General features: G+C 33.8%; 1 protein-coding gene and 1 long non-coding RNA gene across 3 annotated transcripts in view; both read right to left on the bottom strand.

Annotated features, from left to right (window-relative positions):
- The window catches only part of LOC123674753, a 65,650-nt gene extending 62,963 nt beyond the window's left edge, over window positions 1–2,687 (bottom strand). For both annotated transcript variants that reach the window (XR_006746704.1, XR_006746705.1), the window contains exons 1-3: window positions 2,547–2,687; window positions 2,371–2,475; window positions 1,651–1,724 (exon numbers count right to left, since the gene is read on the bottom strand). This is a non-coding gene — a long non-coding RNA (uncharacterized LOC123674753). The remainder of the gene's footprint in view (window positions 1–1,650; window positions 1,725–2,370; window positions 2,476–2,546) is intronic.
- Window positions 1–21,104, bottom strand: part of LOC123674726 (nephrin) — a 368,531-nt gene that overhangs the window by 316,845 nt on the left and 30,582 nt on the right. The gene's annotated exons all lie outside the window — the stretch shown is intronic.

Consider the following 21,104-nt stretch of genomic DNA (forward strand, 5'->3'; position numbering starts at 1 on the left):
CAAAATTATGCTTATTATATAACAAGCACACGAAGGTGCTCAAGTCAACAGTCAACTCCCCGAATTTTATTCTCGTGTCTGTTTCTAATGAGTTGAGATATTCCGTGCGATAGAGGCAATAATAAACCCTTGTGGAAATTCACAGCGTTTTTCCGACAGGGTTCGGAGCGGATCGTCGAAATTCCAGAACTATTCCTGCAGCGCGAAAGCACATATGGGGAAATGGCTCCCTCAATATTGATGCGTCCTTTTTATGGGGAAACCCTGGAACGGCCAGAAAAACATATTCCGGGATATGCAGCAGGTATAAAACGAAAGTTGTTCACGCCATGGAAGGGAGAATTTAGACGTCAGCGGCAAGATGATAAAAACGGATACATATCCAACACAAAAAAAATTCTTTTGTAACGCGGTAATGAACATACAGCTTTTTCATGTCAGGAAATGATAAATTGCGCAACGGCATTCTCTTTTCCAGCCTCCGTTTTGGAGTTCAAAGTTCGGTTCATTAATTTTCGATTGTTCACTAGCTATCAAGGAATGGATTTTTTCACATGCAATAATAAACGTTTGTTTCGAAGTCGATTTATCAAACCCGAAAACTTTATGCTTTCATTCAAAATAACTTTTTCGGGACCAATCAATATCTTGGATATGAACGATAATATGAATATGTTCAGGTATGTTGATCTACAAAATTAGAGGTTAAATAATAGCGGTCGATTAAAATTTTGCGCCATTTATTATAGGCGACACATCGTAGATACCTACATCGGGAACGTAGTGTTTCATTACAATTAAAATAATGCAGATAATACATAGGCGTACAACTTTGCTTCCGCCGTTTTTTTTTTCCGAAATTCCAGGCTTCATTGTGAAAAATTTGTTTCAGTCGGTTTTAATAACTCATAATGCACTACGCTGATCTGGTCCTACCAAATACTGACCATAACCTTGAAACCGTAAATATTCAGTTTGGCCGACGACGTGGAAGTATAGCCGGGATATCCTCCTAATTTTCAGGTGATTTTACCACAAATCCTGCAATTCTGATCATTTCAGTAAATCAAAATTAATTTCTGTGATTTTTTGGTGAATTCACACACAATTATTGTAATTTCTCAATCACACTCAGAGAGTTCTTTTGTATTTCACAATGTATTCTATGTATTTACAAGCTGGGTTGGTAGAAACCTCACACAGAAAAAATATCATGTGAAACCCCAAACACCTCGTTATATTCTGTGATTTCACAAGGTTTTCAGTGAATCCCAGTGGTTGTCATGAGTCAATATTTTTTTGATCGGTGTATGGCCAAAAATCAGAAGTAAAAGAAATCGTTCTTAATAATCGTGCATAAAGAAAGTTTACTAACTCATCGACAATAAATCCAAGGATCACATTGCTGGAATTCCAAATTTTGTCTGTTATTCTCTCCACTGAATTATCTCTATCCTTTTAAGAGCTGGTAAAAACCTATTTCCAATTTTATGGAATTGATGCATGTGGATTTGGAACATATGAAATATGCATTATTATACTTATTTATCCATTTCCTGTAGCTATTATAAAGTAGGTAAGGTAGGTAAAGTAGTTAAGCAATAAGGATTTTCTACTAAGTGATTATCAATGAATGTCTTGAATGAATACCTCTGAATTCCCAGTCGAATGATGTGCTCTATTGGGGAAGTCCATTGGAAAAACTATTTGCCTTGAAAACATACCTGAAACGAAAATATTACGAATATTAGTACATACAATTCAAAGTCATTGTTTCGTTGTTATTGGAATTATCAGTACATAAAGATACGAAATATTGAATATCTTTTCGTCAAATTACATATGATTGAAGAAGAACTCAAACATTCATGAATAAAGAATTGATTAATTTCAGTTGAGAATGAAATGGGCGATAAGAATATTGATATTTCTGGACGACAACAATTTTCTATTAGTTACTGCCAATCAATGAATAGAAATAGAAGAATTTTATTGGTTCTTTCAGAGAAATGAGTATATAGGTCACGTCTCACGTCAATAATAAAAATTTTTCCACTCTCATCAACAAAAAGAAGAAAATTTCGATAGAATTTAACAATGAAATAATAAAACTTTGGTAATGATAAGTTTTTACTTTTTCCAAGAATGCAAATATTTGAAGATTTTGAGTGGCCCAAATGCATTTCATTATATGATTCATTCTAAAAAGATACATGACGCGTAAACCGATACATGACATACAATCAAATAAAATTTGATATCTACATTAGACATAATTCAATTATTTGACAAATTCTCTGCAACATCAAACCAAACAGCAATTTAAAAACAGGATTGCAATTCAACAAACAAGAAAAAAATTGGTCATACCATCTTCATTCTACAGCAATAAGTGGTGATGAGTGAATACTATTTTTTTTCTCAACCGGTCCTAAATAACGATTTTCCTCCATTGGAGAGTGTCACTTCACCGCACTAGTGAGGGAAAATAAAGATTTGTTGAATTTGTGAATAATGATATCTTTAACATGAAATATCCTACTCACTTATGTTACTTATGTTAATCTCTAGTTGAATATTTAATATTATGCAGTTCTATCCATTCCGAACTTATTATTTATGCAATATTTTCTTCGAAAAATATTACATTTTCGAAGAAAACTTCAAATACTTCAAAATTCATGATTGACATACATGGATCTATGTATTTATTTCTATGTCATGCTCTATGATTTTCGATAGAAACCGGTTAATCAATGTGTCAAAACGAATACTTGCCAAAGTTGTTTATCCTTATTGAATTGTTTTTCGAATATTAACAAGAAGTTCACGTGATGTTGCCACACTCTGATGGTTTTTTCAGAACAATGGCGGTATAGGAATCCTTTCTCCCTAGTACAGAACTTGAAAATTATTTTGGATTCTCCAGTTTGAGCGGTTCTTCAGTTTGAGCGGTTCAACTGTATATTCAACACAACCTTTTGACGGCAAGTTGAATATTTCATTATTTCGTGAATAATGAACCTACTTTGAAAAAAATGTTGGGGAATGATGCCACCTTCATGGGGGTGCTCTTTTCGGAACTAAATTGCTATGGAAATTCGCCTCAACAAGAAAGGAGTTGATATGTTTTTAAAATCTTCGAAAATTCTTCTTATCTGAGTTCAATGGGGTCAAATTTTTGTTGGGTCACCATATACAGGGTGATTTACCGGGATGGCCTATTGGACGTTTATGGAAAACTAATCATAATTTTGAGCTGAAAATTTGCATATCGGGATTTGAGACAATGATCTTTCTGCCTAAAATATTTTCAGATCTCTAGAACTTCCGGTCATACCGGAAACAGACTTTTACCTCCTTATTTCAAATGGCACACCCAGTATATTATTGCATCATTAGATAGCTTTTTTGATGGCAATTTCGGCAGTATGCCATATCTTGGGAAAAACTCAACGGTCTATGAGTTATTTGGATTCTTATGACAAAAATGGTGGCGATGAGGACTCTCATTTTTTTTTTATTATCGCAGAAAGAGCTTTTTCCAATTTTTTTTTTCTTTTTCGATTCCGCAAATACTTAGTATTATAATACTGTTTAATAAGGAAAAAACGCTATTTATAACTGTGTGGAGTAGTCTGTGATTTCCGAAAAACACAGAAAGAAACTAAAATTCGATGTTTTCATAACTAAATTTGACATATCAAGAACTGTAATGAATTATTCGTAATTGAAAATTGTATTGGTTTATGGATTTCTCAACAATCCCAACGAAAAATCAATTAAAATTCATGAAATGTAAAATTTAGTGATCCAAACATTGAATTTTAGTTTCTTTCTGTGTTTTCCGGAAGTAACAGACAGTTATTAACATATAAATAGCGGTTTTTCCTCATTTGAAATTCTTCCCCGATAACTCTTGAAGTATTCATTTTAGGTATAGGGTTTGCTTAAGTAACCCCCACTATTTTTGTACGTAGAATCGACTGAAATAATAAAAAATATAGGATCTAATTTGAAAATCTTCAGTTTTGATGAATTTGAGTTGTCCAAGTTCATGATCCTCTTTTAAACACCCTGTACATTTTTGGTCCAAGCCGAAAACAGTGTTTTAATACTACGTATTTGCGGAATCGAAAAAGAAAAAATTTCTTTCGAAAAAATCTTTTTCTGATGAAATATTAAAAAAAATTCGAGTCCTCATCGAATTTTTTCATAAGAATCCCAATAACTCATGAAGCGTTGAATTTTCACCCAAGGTATGGCATATTGCCGAAATTGCCATCAAAAAAGCTATCTAATGATGTAATAATATACTGGGTATGCCATTTGAAATGAGGAAGTAGTAGTCTGTTTCCGGTATAACCGGAAATTCTAGAGATCTGAAAATATTTCAGGGGGAAAGATCATTATGTCAAACCTCAATATGCAAATTTTAAGCTCAAAATTATGATTAGTTTTCCATAAACGTCTAATAGGCCATCCCGGTGAACCACCCTGTATGTTATGGTTGATTAATGTGCCAACTAATAACTGACAGAGTTGTTCATCCTCATTACCAACAATAAACATCGACAATAAATATGCAAAATGAAACGAATTGCAACTTTAATATAAATAAGACCAAAAATTGTCAATTATAGAAAATGAAAGTTGAAATATACAGGGTGATTCTTTGACCTGTACATATATCAACCAAAGAATCTTGAGGTCAAAGAAAACACTTTTTTCCTTCGCCATTTTATCCGATTCAGCTCAGTTGAAAAGATACAGGCTGTTGGTTATCCATGAAAAATGTAATTTTCAGTTATGTCTCGCAAATGAAATGGAATCGAAGGGAATAATTTTCGGAAAATAGTTTTTTAATGATGTGATTAAACTTTTCCGAATAAATAGAATTTCATCAAAGCCTGGTCAACTCTAAAATGCCTGCTAAATTAAGGGAGAAAAAAACCAATCGGAAAAAAAAATGAAGGAAAAATGTGTTTCTCTGGATATCGCGCATTTCTCTTTCATTTGTATAAGTTGTATAAAAACCTTCTGCTCAAGATAGGAAAGTAACTTGATTTTGGATATATTCAGTCAAGACCAAAATCATATTTAGTCATTTGACTGACTATCATAGTAGGTAATCATCCCATAATGATAAAGCCTCAATGACCAGAAATTTCCATCTGCATTATCACCTGCAAGCTAACTCCGTTCACGAAAAGGATAATAAGGATTCGTGATTTATACGATTATCTACCACTCTTGCACCTTCAGGCACTCCATTCGCACCTTCCTCCAACCGAGGCGTTGGAAATTAACCCAGAACAAAACTCCAGACAACGAATGTAAATTACTTCTTCAACTGTGTTACATTTGTTGGCAATCTTTCATCTAGTAATTTATCCTTGCGTGACTCCGAAAGGGAGGAAAACCGAAATTGATTCCGCATTGTCGGTGTGAACTTAGTCCATAAATTAGGCTGGTATCTGCGAACACCAAAATTCAGGAAAATCCCTTGAAAGTATGCTTCTCCGGATACAATTGAAGGTGTATAATTCATTGATAGCTGGATTCAGAAATGAACTGCTGGAAATTGTTTAATTCACTCCGCTGATTGAGGCGCCCAAAAGTGGGGGAAATAAGCTCATTCTACAATCCTGCGTATGGGGACTATGACACTGGAATGTCAGAGAAAACGGTAACATCTGTAGATCCGTCAGAAAAGGGCATTTTTGGGAATTTTATTTACTCCTGTCTTAAAAATGGGGGAAACACTAACGTGAAGTCAATGAACGCCTCTCATTAAGTCGGTTATAAACTTATATTTTTCTACGAGATTTTATCAATTATATGGAATTATGTTAATGATATAATATTGCACCTTTGACGACTACATAACTGTAGGAGAGGGGGGCACCTTTGAACAATCCAATTATTTGTTTTCACGAATATATCTTGCTGAGTGAGTAAAAACTGTGTAGTCTGGTGAATCATAAAGAAGACGAAGTAGATACATAGTATAGGTATCTCAGTATTTTGTAATTATATATTAAGAAGAACTGGAAAGATAATGTAAAAGTTTTTTTCTTTCAAATCGTCCTTGTGAACAATTTCATTGCTTCACCGGTCAGCAGTCCAATGTCCAATCAGTTTCTAAGCGCGGAATCCTGGGTACAATTATAAGAAGTCATTTTTTAGGTACATGAGATTTGCCTTTAATTTGAAGTGTCCAAACCTTGGGTTCGTGGAAGGAATGGTTTAATATGTCCTCAACGTCTAGAGTATCGAGTCATTTCTGTCCAACAGAGAGTTTTCAGTGAAAATGGGTGTTGTTCACTTATTTCCAAGGACGGTTAATAGCGAAGTTCCACAGGGCTTTGTACTTGGCCCTCCTCTCTTCGTGTTTTAAGGTCCACTGTGATTGCTTACGCCTACGATACGAAAATTTAAATTACCCTAACAACAGGCTGTTCTGGATGCATTGTGTGTTTGGTGTAATAACTGGTTGCTGCCGGTCAACCTAAACAAGTATGTGGTGCTACACCATGGTAGGGGAATCCCGAACATCGCTACTTCATGAGAGGTCACAGGCTGGAGTCTTGCGTAGTATACGCAATCTTGGTGTGGTCGTGACGCATGACTCGAGTTGGTCAGACCGCGGGCAGACCAAGGAGGGTTCTCTAAATTTTTGAAAAATTCTGCCAGCACCAAAGCTACCGGAAGTATCTCATCCTTGCTTCAATTTCATTTCAATCATATCCTATCCAACAAACGATAGTTATTTCTCAACACAGATCTGTTTTATGTATTATTTAATTGAATACTATTTGTGTTTCAACATCTCACAGTAATTTTTGAAAAACGCCCTGTAACTCAATATAGCTCTGATATGCTGACTGAAGTTATTATTTTGAAAAAAGATATCGGAGGTTTCTTTTCGTATAGTCTTGAAGTTCAAGAGAATTTGAAACACCCTTCAGATGCGTTATATTATTAGTTCCATTACTATTATTTTCCTTTCGAGGCTACGAGGAACGAGGCTTCAAAAATGAAAAGGTTTTATGTATTACAATATCAACAACCATGCACAGCACAATATCTTCAATTGAATATTTTAAATGAAATGAGCTCTACTGAGCTCACCACTGTGAGATAGAGGTAATAAAATTGCATTGCGCCTCACATAGGAGCGCTTTGTGAAAACTGATATAGCCCCCTTCAATATAATGGTGAATTAAACGTTCCCAGCGCCATAAACTACGCTAAGTCCACGAAATAAAAGTTCTGTTGTTTACAAAATACCGTAATTTCGAAGGTTTCGTGTTAACAGTGTATTATTTATTGTCGGCTACGACATAATGTGGTGGAGTACGAACTCATTGATTCTGAGGGCGTTGAATAATTGGCCTAGAGAATGAGTTGAGGTATTCATCGATTTCAGAAATATGTTGAGTCATTTTTTCATTACGGTCGTTTTATTCGAGCACCTGTGGGGGTGGTGATTAGCATTTCATAATCAATACGATAGCTCCAATCATTTTTGCCACAAGGTTGGTACCGTAATGGTGAACAATAATGAATCGATTGAGTAAGTTAATTTATGATGACTTTATTCTGTCAGTTTATTCGCAGTCGTAGATAACTGAACTGCAAATGTTCTGTTAATATATTTCAATGAAGAAATACCACTTATTCGATTGATCTGAGTGATTGTAAGTGGAGTTCTGTTTTGTTACCTACTAGTTATTATCGATCTGATATAAATTTTGCTTATTTCGAAGGAGAGGAGATAAAGACTTTCAATCTATCCCCATTAATTCACACGGCATTAAAAACCATTAGTAAAATCAAGGCCACCGTCAGACATTTTGGCACCCAAGCAAAATGAAATTTCGCCACCCTTTGCTTTGGCTAATTTTTTTGAATTTTCTTTGGTGAGTATCACAAATGAAATATATAATGTGACGAATATTATATTTAATAATATAATATATAATACAATTATATATATAATATAAAATAATATAATAATATAATAATGACAAATTCCCATCAAATTATCAAGCACGCCTATCCTCATTCAAAGTTTCAAAGTTGATGCTTGATAATTTCTTTAATTTACAAAAAAAATCAGGAACATATCAAAAGCTCATTAGAAACAAATCAAAAGCTCATTAAAAATGAATCAAAATATCAATTAAAACAAATCAAAATGTCATTAGAAACAAATCAGTAGGCCATTTAAAACAATTCAAAAGCTCATTAAAAACGAATCGAAATGATATTGAAAACAAATCAAAAGCACGTTTTAAACGAATAAAAAGTCATTAAAAACACATCGAAAGCTCATTATGAACGAATTGAAAAATTTTGAAAACAAATCAAAAGCTCAATAGAAATTAATGAATATTACTTTGAAAACGAATCAAAAGCTCATTAAAAACTAATCAGATGCTCATTAAACACTAATAAAAATGTCATTGGAAACAAATCAGAATGTCATTAAAAACAAATCGGTATGTCATTAAAAACAAATCGAAAGCTCATTAAGAACGAATCAAAATGACATAGTAAACAAATCAAAATCACGTAATGAACGAATAAAAAAGTCATTCAAAACACATCAAAAACTCATTATAAACTAATCGAAATGTTTTGAAAACAAATTGAAAGCTCAATAAAAATTAATGAAAATTACTCTAAAATGAATCAAAAGCTAATTAAAAACAAATCAGAAGCTCATTAAACACTAATCAAAATGTCATTGGAAACGAATCAAAAGCCCAATAAAAATGTTTTTCTCATTAAAAATACTAAGGAAAAGAATTTGTCTCAAAAAGTATGCCTTATTTTATTAACTGAATTTGCACCCCTACAATTTGGCACACAATCAAAAAATGTCCGGTATGCCGATCCTGGCAGGGGCTCTGAGCGTAAAACTTCAATATTGTTGTCGTAGATGAAAGCATTTAAACCTTCAAATTTAATTTTGAAATCTGTCATCTTAATGTGAACACCTTGGTTTTTGAGGATTAACTATATGACATTTCGTTCATTCTTAAAAATTTAATTGATGGAGGGATTTTCATTGCACTGCGACCTAATGGTATATTGTACCCACATCAGAGCTATTCTCGACTCAGCGTGATTCACAGCTCGCCTTCCAGTTCCAGAGTTCTAATGAACTTCAGTATCTGGGATGGCACCAAGGAAACTATTTCCTCAATTCTTCGTGTTTCTTGTCCAAAGCAGATTTTGCGTTGGCTTGTGATGGCGGGGCATTATGTCACCAAGTGATCCGGAGTTTCTTCCTCCCCACAGAATCTGCACTACTCATTTGCTTCTTGGCCCATTCACATGAGATGGTTCCTAGGGCGACAGTGCACTGTGAGGAATTCAGTGAGGAGGTGTAGTATATTCTTGCTAAGATCAAGATACTTCTTAGATCTCAGTGTCAAAGTTTCGATTAAACTTTTTGGAATGATCCAACCCTGGACGATATCGCCAGAGTGTTTATCTTTCGGTTTTCTCCTTCTGCTGAAAATTTTTGTTGTATGTTCATTTCCTTTATCAGAGAAAGATTCTGTGCCTCATGGGTCTTTTGGATTTTGGGGACTAGCTATAAGACATTTCGTCAATACTTTCAAAATTACTTAATGATCATTGAACCCCAGCATATGATTTTTTTCAAAGTTTGGTCATTGAGAGCATAAATTAGTTTCAACAGTATTCCAAAATTCATTTATAAGATCCTTCGGAATGATATTTCAGTACAGAGATCGAAGGAGTATTGCAAAAATGAGATGATTCTCTGCCAATTTTCAATTATTCAGATCAATAGGAAAAATACGAAAGCACCCTAGTACGCAGTTCCGTTACATGATTTTAAATAACATTTTCAGCCAAATAATCGTTAATAAATGCTGAGAAACCATATTGCCTTTTACTACTACATTTTCTTCCAGTAAAACATAATAGTCCAATTTTCGTGGGCATCTAAACTCTAAATAACTACCTACAAGGCGCTTCATACCCTACCTGAATAATAACAACTTTATTGCAACATAAACAGGTGGATGCATTATATCGGTCGTAACAATAAGTAACTTGAAGTCGTAGAAAATGATTCATTTGACATGATTGCTACCTTAATATGCTTGAGTTCAACATGTGAGTAGATTTTCATTTTTTCTACATTATGCCAGTGGCTTTATTTGATACGAGATGATTTTTTTCAATATCAGATTGTCACAATGTATTTAATTGTTGAATTTTGTGCCAGAAATGATCTCAAACGATATTTTTTGATCAACTAATAACGAACCTGTCCCCAAATTTCAATTTGTCTATCAGTCTGGTCATATAAACAATAACATTCGAATATGTTGTTAATGGACAGAATCTGATTAGGGGTTTAGTGAATATGGCAGTTGGGAATTTTGTTCTACATTTAACAAGTGATTCAAGGAAATATCAACTGCATTTTCAAAATGGAATTAACAAGTTTCTTTAATCAAATATTTCAAATATATATATTTTTTTTATTTGAATCAACGTGTCTCAGCAGCTAGGCCATTGACACAAGGTACAATGTACTTATCGACTAGGCATTACAAATAATTCAGTTCATAAGATATTCACAAAAAAGGAAACATTGAAAAAAAATGATATCAATCGAATTTGATTGTACAATTGACTTTTTTTAGAAATTGAATTGATGCTTCGATTTGAGCAGATTATCTTTCAGTCCTATTCGACGATGGAGTTCACCATAATGTGGACATCGAGATAAAAGGTGTTCTACACTTAAAAAGGTGTCACGACAGTAATCGCATATAGAAGGTACATCTGATGACATCAAGTAGCCGTGTGACAGCCTGGTAAGTGTTAAATATATTTGAATGGAGGTTCAAGTTGTATTGACATTTTTCATTTTTTTCATACCTTCCTGATCAATAGCATATGGTTTCTGTATTGTCGGGCGTACATATTTTATAATTCATTAAGTTCATTGATCAGCGGCCATTTCATTTATTCAGGAGTCCATTTCGGTTGCAGTTGTTTTAGCGTTGTTATTTAGAGTACCTACTATCTGAATCATGAGCTACGGAATTAGCAAAACTGTTGATTATCAACGTGCTATCTATTAGTGTTAGATAGGGATCAAACTGGATGAAATGTATAATATATATATGATTACGCAGAAAGCGTTAATTTTATATTGTTAATAAAAGTATGATTTCACGTATCACAATCCTATATTATATTGTACCTTGGTTATGGATATTGAAATAGTTATTTATAATACAAGTGCAGAAGGCATTGATATTCTTCCACGAGTTCAAAATTCAAATACGAGCCACGAAGTGGCGAGTTTTGGAATGAACGATTGGTAGAATGAGCCTTCTGTACGAGTATTATACTTTATTTTCTCTAATTCATTGCATTTTCATTGAAATTAATGAAATATTTCCATAAATATATTTTAGTGATTTTTGCATTGAAAAATGTTGGTTGGCAGAACTGATTTCTTTAAGGCAAATTGATGAATTGACAGATAAAGCCGTGGCGGAAAGTTCGGAGTACCAACATAGAATAATAAAATATAACCATGAAAACTGTGCGTTTCTGATATATTTTCGCACGATTTTGTTCTACAAGATGTGGAAGAATGAACGGAATAACCACAGAATTAGAGAAATACTATTTTCAGCCTGTTCACGTTGACAATTATCAAAAATAAATATATTGGTAACTAAAATTGTAATTTCATATTGCTGTGACTGAATTGGCGATGTAATGTAGTAACAGAGTCTACACACATTATTATCGCACAAGCTCTGATATCCTGAGAGAGGTCACGAGGTCCTAGGTTAGTAGGATGAAAACATTCAAACTTTGAATATGTATTTATTGAGTTTGAAAAACGGCATTCTTTGAATTAATAACTTTTACGAGCGTACAGTGCATCCCATTTTGGGTGAGACAGCCAGGTTTCTCGCTTGTTATGTAAGATAGAGCCTTGCGGTTTTCACGTTCCTGTCCTACTTTTTCGTGAAACTCAAGTTGGTCTAATCAGATTTTGCATAACTGTTTCCGTTCAAGAGATACAGAGTGATTTTGGAAATTGATACTTTTCGGACCCCTCCTTTATCTCCGAAGTTATTAGAAATAATGCTGAGGTAAAAACTACGTCTGAATCAGAATTCTGCGTAGAATCCAGTGGAGTACTCAATATTTTTTTTCGGGGTATGGTTTTGAAGATTCAACACAAACCTATATTTTTTTTAATGGAACACTATGTATATCATTACTTCGTTGAATTCGTTATTTTTTTCCCTTCAAAATGATGTATGATACTATGTAGGTAGGATGTTCAGAAATGTTAAAAAAACACTAAAACAACAAATAATGAAGATTTTTTTTTAATGGGCAATGGATTTCCCAAATAAAAAAAGAATCAATAATGATAGTAATAATTCATAGCGATGACAGCTAGATCATATTGGTTTTTTCCCTCCAATGCCTACTTGATAAAACAATGCTCCCAAATGCATAGTAGCCAAAATAACAACAAGGATGTTTGTATCATCAATGACCTACTACTTTTAAAAATCGAAAGTAATAATCCTCTTATTGAAACATAGAAAATTCATGGCCCATTTACAAAAAATCATCATTATTTGATGTTTTAGTGTTTTTTTTAACGTTTCTGAACATCCTACCTACATAGTATCATACATCATTTTGAAGGGAAAAAAATAACGAATTCAACGAAGTAATGATATACATAGTGTTCCATTAAAAAAAATATAGGTTTGTGTTGAATCTTCAAAACCATACCCCGAAAAAAAATATTGAGTACGCCACTGGATTCTACGCAGAATTCTGATTCAGACGTAGTTTTTACCTCAGCATTATTTCTAATAACTTCGGAGATAAAGGAGGGGTCCGAAAAGTATCAATTTCCAAAATCACCCTGTATCTCTTGAACGGAAACAGTTATGCAAAATCTGATTAGACCAACTTGAGTTTCACGAAAAAGTACAAGAGGAACGTGAAAACCGCAAGGCTCTATCTTAAATAACAAGCGAGAAACCTGGTTGTCTCACCCAAAATGGGATGCACTGTACAAGATTCTGAACAGGTTTCAGTTTTTTCTGCAATTATTGCTCATTTTATTCCTGAGCAATGCAACTCGCCTTGTTACCAATCTCCTAACTTCTGGCCTAGCTCTGAGGGTTTCCAATTTCATCCGGCTTGTCATCTCTTCACCACCCTACCTGTTCCGCTCGGACTTCTGACCCATCTCTAGATTTATTGCAGTTGGAAATTGACCAATCAAGAATACTGCAGTGATTAGGAATATCTGTGTTTGATCGTTAGATTTGCCATTTGGAAGTACATTTCACTAAACTGCATTGAAGACAAGTTGTTCTCCTCACCGCTAAATGAATGCCGATAAATAGTTCCTTTTATGATTCAAACACCTCATTATATGAACAAGCAGAAAAGTGTGAGTATTTTCACCTGAAAGAAGGTCTGCAGGTATCCCTAGGTTCAATATTGAACGCCATATGTGAAATTCTTTTTTGCATGATGAAATACCCTAATATCTCTGTATCTATGTTATAATTCAAACAGCTCTAAGCTATTACACATTATAGATTAAATAGCGAGTGAACCCCTGATTTTATGTGTGTCACAAAATAAACTATCTTACATTCTACTATACATTCGCTTTGACAGCTTCATCTGATTGAGCTATCTAACTTCACTCTGAAAAAATTGATTGCATCTTTTAATACCTTGGAGTTGGTTTGGAACACCTCTATAAAAGAAGCACCTCTCAACTCTGTGGCAAGTTTATGTTTATAAACTGGAGTGAGTTTTCACTCCAGAGAGTTTCTGAACAACGCAGCATCAAATATTTCTGCCTTACTGAGACTTTGATATGTGGAATAGATTATTGGATAGTGTTGTGGATTCCAGTACTGTGAATACAGTCATGAAGATGCTAGATCGATTACTTGCAGGATTAAAAATTGATTCATTGGCTGGGTTATTGTTATTATTGTTTTAGTTAGTTTTTTTTTTCTCTTCGACATATTTCTTTTGAAAATTTGAACATTATGCATTCATGAGCTATTTGCCTTCTATCTTTCTCTTGCTTGATCGTAATAACTAAAACAATTCAAATCTTTTGCCGCATGATGCAGTTCAGTTCGAAGAATGAATACATGAAATATAGAAAACCACACAAATGGAAATCTTCTACTCGCAGCAATGTTGTTGTACACAAATCTTCAAATAGATAAATCAATGGATCGGATGAGCGTTGAACCCTTTTCCCAAACAATTGGACGATACAGAAAAAGGTTTCAATCTTTAAAGCTATCACCTTGAATCATCGGCTACAAATGTATGATTTGAAACAAAAAACAGGCAACAACAACTACCTGGTCAAACTAGTGAAAAATCAAAGAAAAGAATAGGACAACCTCCAAGGAAAAGTGCTAACCGTAGACACGTGCTTCTCAAAAATTTTTAGATGTCATCCATGATAAGATCGATAAATTAAAACTCATGCGAGAAGAGGCGCCTGAAGACTCATCAAGAATTTTCAATTTAATCCGCGAAGAAATGAACGAAAATTCAACGCCATTTCGCTAACATTATTCTCGATGAAATGAACCCTGCGTCATCCATTCTCCATTCATTTTTCCCGGATTTCATAACCTCGAATGAAGTTATTAAAGAATGTCACCTTAAACGCAAACCTCCTGTCCTCGCTGAATTGATATCGGAAATGTTACGGCTAAAATTATGAAGCAATTTTGCGGTTCCACAGTTATTTCATCCGGCCTTAGGAAAGACCGGCACCTACTCAGAATCGGAAACCGCGGGGTGCTTTATAACATCAGCACTCGCCATAAAAGATGTTTTCTTCCCCCAGGAACGGGCCGGAATAATGACATTCCCCTCTTCAGTTCGCCACAAGAAGTTCGGATGAACTTTGCGTAGTAATCCCCTCAGATCCTATAGGGAGTTACAGGATGTCACTGTGACCAACAAAAGCATATTTCGCTAGTATGGATCATCAGTTACGATTTTTATTTAACGTTTTCATCATTTCCATTTAGTTTTTTCTAAGATGAACATGAACATTATGATCATTATCAGAGATGGGTTCTCGGACAAGCTTTCCAAAAAATCCAGCTGCAATCCAAGGAGGAACAAGTGGAGCTATTGAGATTTTCCTTGAATCGGTTTGAATTGAATTGGTTTGACCAAAACACATTTATGCACAATGATGATAAATTGAATCGAAATTTTTGCCTTATTGACAAAAACTGGTCAAAAAATCAAATGTCGACAAACTTGTAAATTTGCGCAAATATTCAATAATTAGCTAGGTTTATGTTTCACATCGAAGTGAATCTATAATTTTGTGAATGAAAACATTCAAAGATTGTCCACTTTAGAAACTTTATTATTAATGTTTGTAAATATGAACTGGGAAGCTAACTTGAAATTCAAGAAGAATATTGAAAAGGAATGAGGAAAGCCCTGACATGGAGCTTTTGAAAAATTCAAATTCAAAATTCACGATTCGTCACAGATAAGAAGAAACATCATTAAAATAAGAATAAAATTGCATTCGTTGAGCCAAGGATAAATAAAACCTCAATTTCGAAGTATCTTTTGGTGTATTCGATATTTACTGTATTTGAATACATCTCAATGGAAAAACAGGTTTCTTGTTGAATTCGCAGTACGAATATTTTGAAACATATTTCGTTTAGAAAATTTTGAAACATAATTAGATACGAATATCATCCTCAAGTCTCTTCTGAAATATAAAACCTTGGATAATAAATTTAGCACTTGAGAAAGTAGTACCATATAGGGCTCATCAGCGCTATCAAGTAAGCATTGAAATACAATATTCTTGTTAATTCATTGACACCAATGCTGATCATTGAATTCATTAAAGATATCAAAATATATTAATTTTTAACAAATACAACTACATTCGGAATCGAGAGATACCTATTGGATTATTCACATTACATTGAAATTGTAGTGAGGACTCTATAATCCGAAGCATATTCAAAAATGTTTTACAAGTAACTAAAGGTTACTGTGGTTGAAGCCTCCACGTTTCTGAAGATCACAACATCATTGTCAGAATAAACGCATTCAAATATTGCGTAGATTAGAGTTAGGTTACTACAACTTGAGTAAATTACTATGTCTAGTAGGAACTCGAAAACATTCAAATTCTACCCGTATTTACATCTCTTACAATTTGATTTCAAATTCTTACAAATGAAAGTTATTTTCAGTATTATAATAATGACTTAATAGAGTTTCGGACCTGGTTGTTATAATTCATCAATTTATTCTTTCATCATCAGGTGAATTTGATATTCATAAATATTTTCCCTAAGTAACATTAAAAGTAAATGAGATCCATTTAGGTATGAAGAAACCGGTAATGGAGTTCCCGATTTCCAGGAAATAGATTGAATTTATTAATTATTATGCTATCATAATCTGAAAGAACCATCAAATACGCGCCACACTCAAGATTTTGAGTTGAATTAATCAACATGTACTTATTTATTCATGAAATTAGGCAGCAGAGCCCAACACTATTATTCTTGCTGCCGTAGTACACAGCTTAAATGATTCATTTCACTTCAGAACCAGGGATCGAGATCCCATCTTTGGGGATCTACTAAAATATTCTTGAAAGGAATTGCAAACTTAAACCTTCTTTACCCTTCAAGGGTGATCAAAAAATATTTAAAGGTGTAATGGGCTGAGTTGAAATTAAATTGTGAACTGAAACAATTCTCTTATTTTCAATCCATTAATTGAAACAAATTTGAATTAAAAACTAAATTGAAAACATACGAAAAATATTGCTACAAATTCACGTTCTTTCAAGAACCATTCAATCTGTTGTTTCCTAATTAAGAGAGCAGAGACCCTTGTATTATTCAATATTCTACAGAATTTTTTGACTGAAGTTAGTGAATCTATTTCATGACGTCTTTCCTAATCGAATACAATAAATACTCATAACTAATCAAACTAATGATCCTCAGAGTATCATTTCATTAAAACATTATAATTTTTTTGCGAAAATAAATTTTGAAGAACGCGTCATACAGTTCACATGTATTCCTTTTTATTTTGTCAACTCTATATTGAAGGTATATTATAATAGTTTCAATTCTTGTATATAACGAATGTTATATTATAGAATAAAATATATGAGATCATAACTAAATTATAAGAATTACTCATTGATACGTATCGGATATCATAGAACGTGTTCATGATTTTGAAATACAAACTGAAATACTCATAGTAGCTGTTAGTACTGTTTCCTTCATTCATTAAGTGATAGAATTAAATAATTACTATATAAAAATAATTCTTGTAGAACTAACGTCTTTAAACTCAGAAAGGAATTTTTTTATACTGAACTTCTGCCGTCTGTTCTTATATCGAGTGGGCAAATATTATTGCCAACAAATTATATGGGTTGAACTAACATAAATCAGTTCGTCACCTAATAGCCTATCAGTCGATCGAGTTGTGTATCATTAGACCGAAATTGAATTCGCATTGGCGTAAAAGCTTAATAGACCAATGAATTAATTACTGATTGTAATTGTATCCGATGGTTTTGAGGCAATACACTAGGAGTCGAGGAAACATATCGGGTCATCGAGAAGTTCAGATTGTCACCATTCTAATTATTCATTCCCTGTTGGCAACTGAGACGGTTAGATCAAAACTAGATTCTTCGTCGGCCTTCCTACTTGATTAGCTAAGTGCAGATGGAATACACCTAATCAGTTCGTTTCTGTGCAATATCTTGTATCAGACCCAACGGAGTGTTTGTTGGATCCCAGTTAATTTGGAACAGCCTCCCTCACAATAACGGAGATGACATTGCATGTCAGGATCGAAATTATTATGTTGGTAATTGACTCTACCAACACATTCGAATTTCAAGAACGAGAATACGACAATGGATTTTGCAGGACTTGAACATTTTTGGTGTTACCATTTTTATATAGGTACCTCCACTCGATGAAGTAAGATATTTTGAAATAGAGCAATCCAATATAATAAAAATAGCATACATAATGTAATTGGGGCATCATACATTTCAGCGTATGATACAAGAACAAAAAATCTTTCTCCCCGTATAGATGTAGTGATTGGTTTATGTAGACATTTGTTTACAGAATGAGCTGACATATTTGTAGGCTTGGTTAATCGATCGTCTAGAGGTATGATTCAATTACCTGGCCTTTCGTCTTCTTCTTCGTTACTTTGTCGGATTTGTAATAATTAAACTCTTTTCAATTATTTACATCTATTTACAAAGCCACACTTATACAGTACAAACTCAGTATTGAGAAGATCCTAATTACGTCTTAATTACAAGTTTCTCACTACGGTACTGAATTTCGTCTTTAACTCGTTTGTTGATTACTCGAAACGTCTTCGATTATCACGTCTCTGTCGTACTTCAAGTTTTCGGTCGTCTCGTTTTTAACTTGTTTGCGACTCGTCTCAATCTAGTCCGCGAACTTTACTCGTCTTCGTCTTAACTTGAACTTTACCCGACTTCGACTTAATTTGAACTGCCTCTCTGCCGATTGGAACTACCCTGTCTCGAATATCGACTTCCCTTCTTTCGGCTTGACCACACCCTTAGGGAAAGTACCATCCCCTAGTCCAATAAGAGCTTTGCCGTACCGCCCACAAAGATCTTCGCAGATTCCTGGAAATCGAATATTCTCGAAGGACTAGAACCTGATACATCTGGTACGGCCGTATTGTCTTCGAACTTTCACAACTCCCAGTAAATCTCTTCAAGATTTACAACTCCATGACATATCTTCGACACCTCGAAGAATCCTTTTTACATTATATGTACAATAACAATTCGTTCCTTGTAAATTAATTGAAACACTCATGCCCTCGACACTAATAGGTCTCCAAGCACCCGGTTGACCATCTCAATTATTTACAGGGAACAATAACTGGATCCTACATATTTATATTTGAAGGACCTCCTCTTCATCCAAACAAAATTCCCTCCATCCTTCTTCTTCGCCAAAAAATGACGACATAAATATTATAATCAAATCAGAAATCAAATGATGAAAAAACCAGAAAAAAATAATAAATGTAATAGTTTCTATAATATCGATTCGAAGTTAACGACCCATTCTAAAAAAGAATTTGAAAATGAAGGAACATCTTGGAAACCACTATGAAATGTTTAAATTGGACAAGTATTCACCAAGTGGTCAATGGTTTCTTCTACACCACACTCACATACTGGGCTTTCAATAAGATGCCATTTGAAGAGCATACTATTGCAACTTTGAACTTTCTCTGAAAGATCAACGATTAGACCTTTGTTGACGACATTACAAGAACTCCATTCCGTACGCCGAATTTCCTTGCCACTTTCATTAGATAGAAGGAAAGTATCAATCCTTAAAGGTTCGCGTGACTTTATTCTGACAGTTCTCATATCTGGGAGGTAAGATCCCAAGATTTTTTGACAGCAACCTGTCTGAGGCGGAACTATATGTGATAGCACTGGGAACCAATGTAAAAGTGTAGATCTTATAGTTCCACTGATAATTCTCATAGAATCGTTAAGCTGTGCATCAACTTTTTGAAAATGAGCACTAGTATATTTATAGTTAAGGACACCTCGAAAACCAGATATTCCACTCACAGATCATGTCTAATTTTCCACACACATAATACTTCACTTAAATTTTTATGCAGGTAAGTAATTAACTTAAAGAGAAAATCGTTATAGTGGTATGATAAGAAGCGCAACTGAGTGTATGAAATAAATATGGATGAATTATTTTTCTGTGATTCTAACTGCTGATTTTGCAAGATGAAAAGACGCTATTAAGGCAATGAATTTTTTTTTCTTAAATAGTGAAGATGATTTCCATTTCAATTGCTCAAAATCCACTCATTAAAAATCTCAAAAATACACTAAATATGGATAGAGAACCGTATTAGTAAAAACGTGATAAATCTTTTTTTCAGGTAATCCCCAATTAGAGCAGACCAGATAAGGAATTTTTGAAGATAAAATAAGGTATCCTGAGGATTTGATCCAGATACCAGAAAACCCTTCGGAATCCCACTCAGGAATGGAAATGAAGTATTGAAGTATTCAATAATTCATGTCTCTAAAACAAGCTGGAATAAATTAACGAAATTCGGGTTCTGAACCCAGATGTTATTTCTATCTCGAAATTATGGTAAGCACTGGTGGTCGCTGTAATTTGGGAGTTGAGAACTTCGAAGTTAATTTCCAATTTTAAATTCAAATATAATTTCCAGTTGCAAATACATCGAATCTGTATGGATGTGATAAAGATACAGAGTGACTAGACGTTCAGAAGATACAGAGAACCTCAAACTGAATGAGGATTAGGGGTTTAAATGTTTCCATTGAATATTGAGATATACGGTGATTTCCGAATTCTTTGTCAAATTATGAACTACATCTTAATTTCTGATGTCAAAAATTAAAACTATTACTCGGTATTTGTGACAAAAACATTAAGTCACAAAAGTACTCGTAGATACACCAAGGGAATAAAACGCATGATTTTTTTCGAGGTGAGTTTGTAACGTTTAAACGCACAAAGCACTGAGGAAAAAAGCGTTAATAGGTGTAAGTATATACTTTTTATATACGACCCAACTAAGCACATCCACACTATTTTCATTGAAAGAATCTGAAACGAAATAAATTAATTTTCAAAATTACTTTCAAATTTACGAACATCAAGTTAGTGATGGCATACAAAACTCAATTTGATTATCATAAAAACTGATGAATAAGGGTAGCAATATTGCTTTTGTAGAATACTCAGTTCTAAAGCTGTTTTTCTAAGTTTTCAAAATAAATACTCCGAAAATGTATCATGAAGCTGCTACAAAAAAAGTGGAGGATTGATTTTACCAGAAGGCCTGTCAAATTTAAGGAAATTTTTCCGAGAAATATTTATTTATTTATTATTATTATTTATTTA

This window comes from Harmonia axyridis, chromosome 1 (genome assembly GCF_914767665.1).
Source record: "Harmonia axyridis chromosome 1, icHarAxyr1.1, whole genome shotgun sequence".
NCBI lineage: Eukaryota > Metazoa > Arthropoda > Insecta > Coleoptera > Coccinellidae > Harmonia > Harmonia axyridis.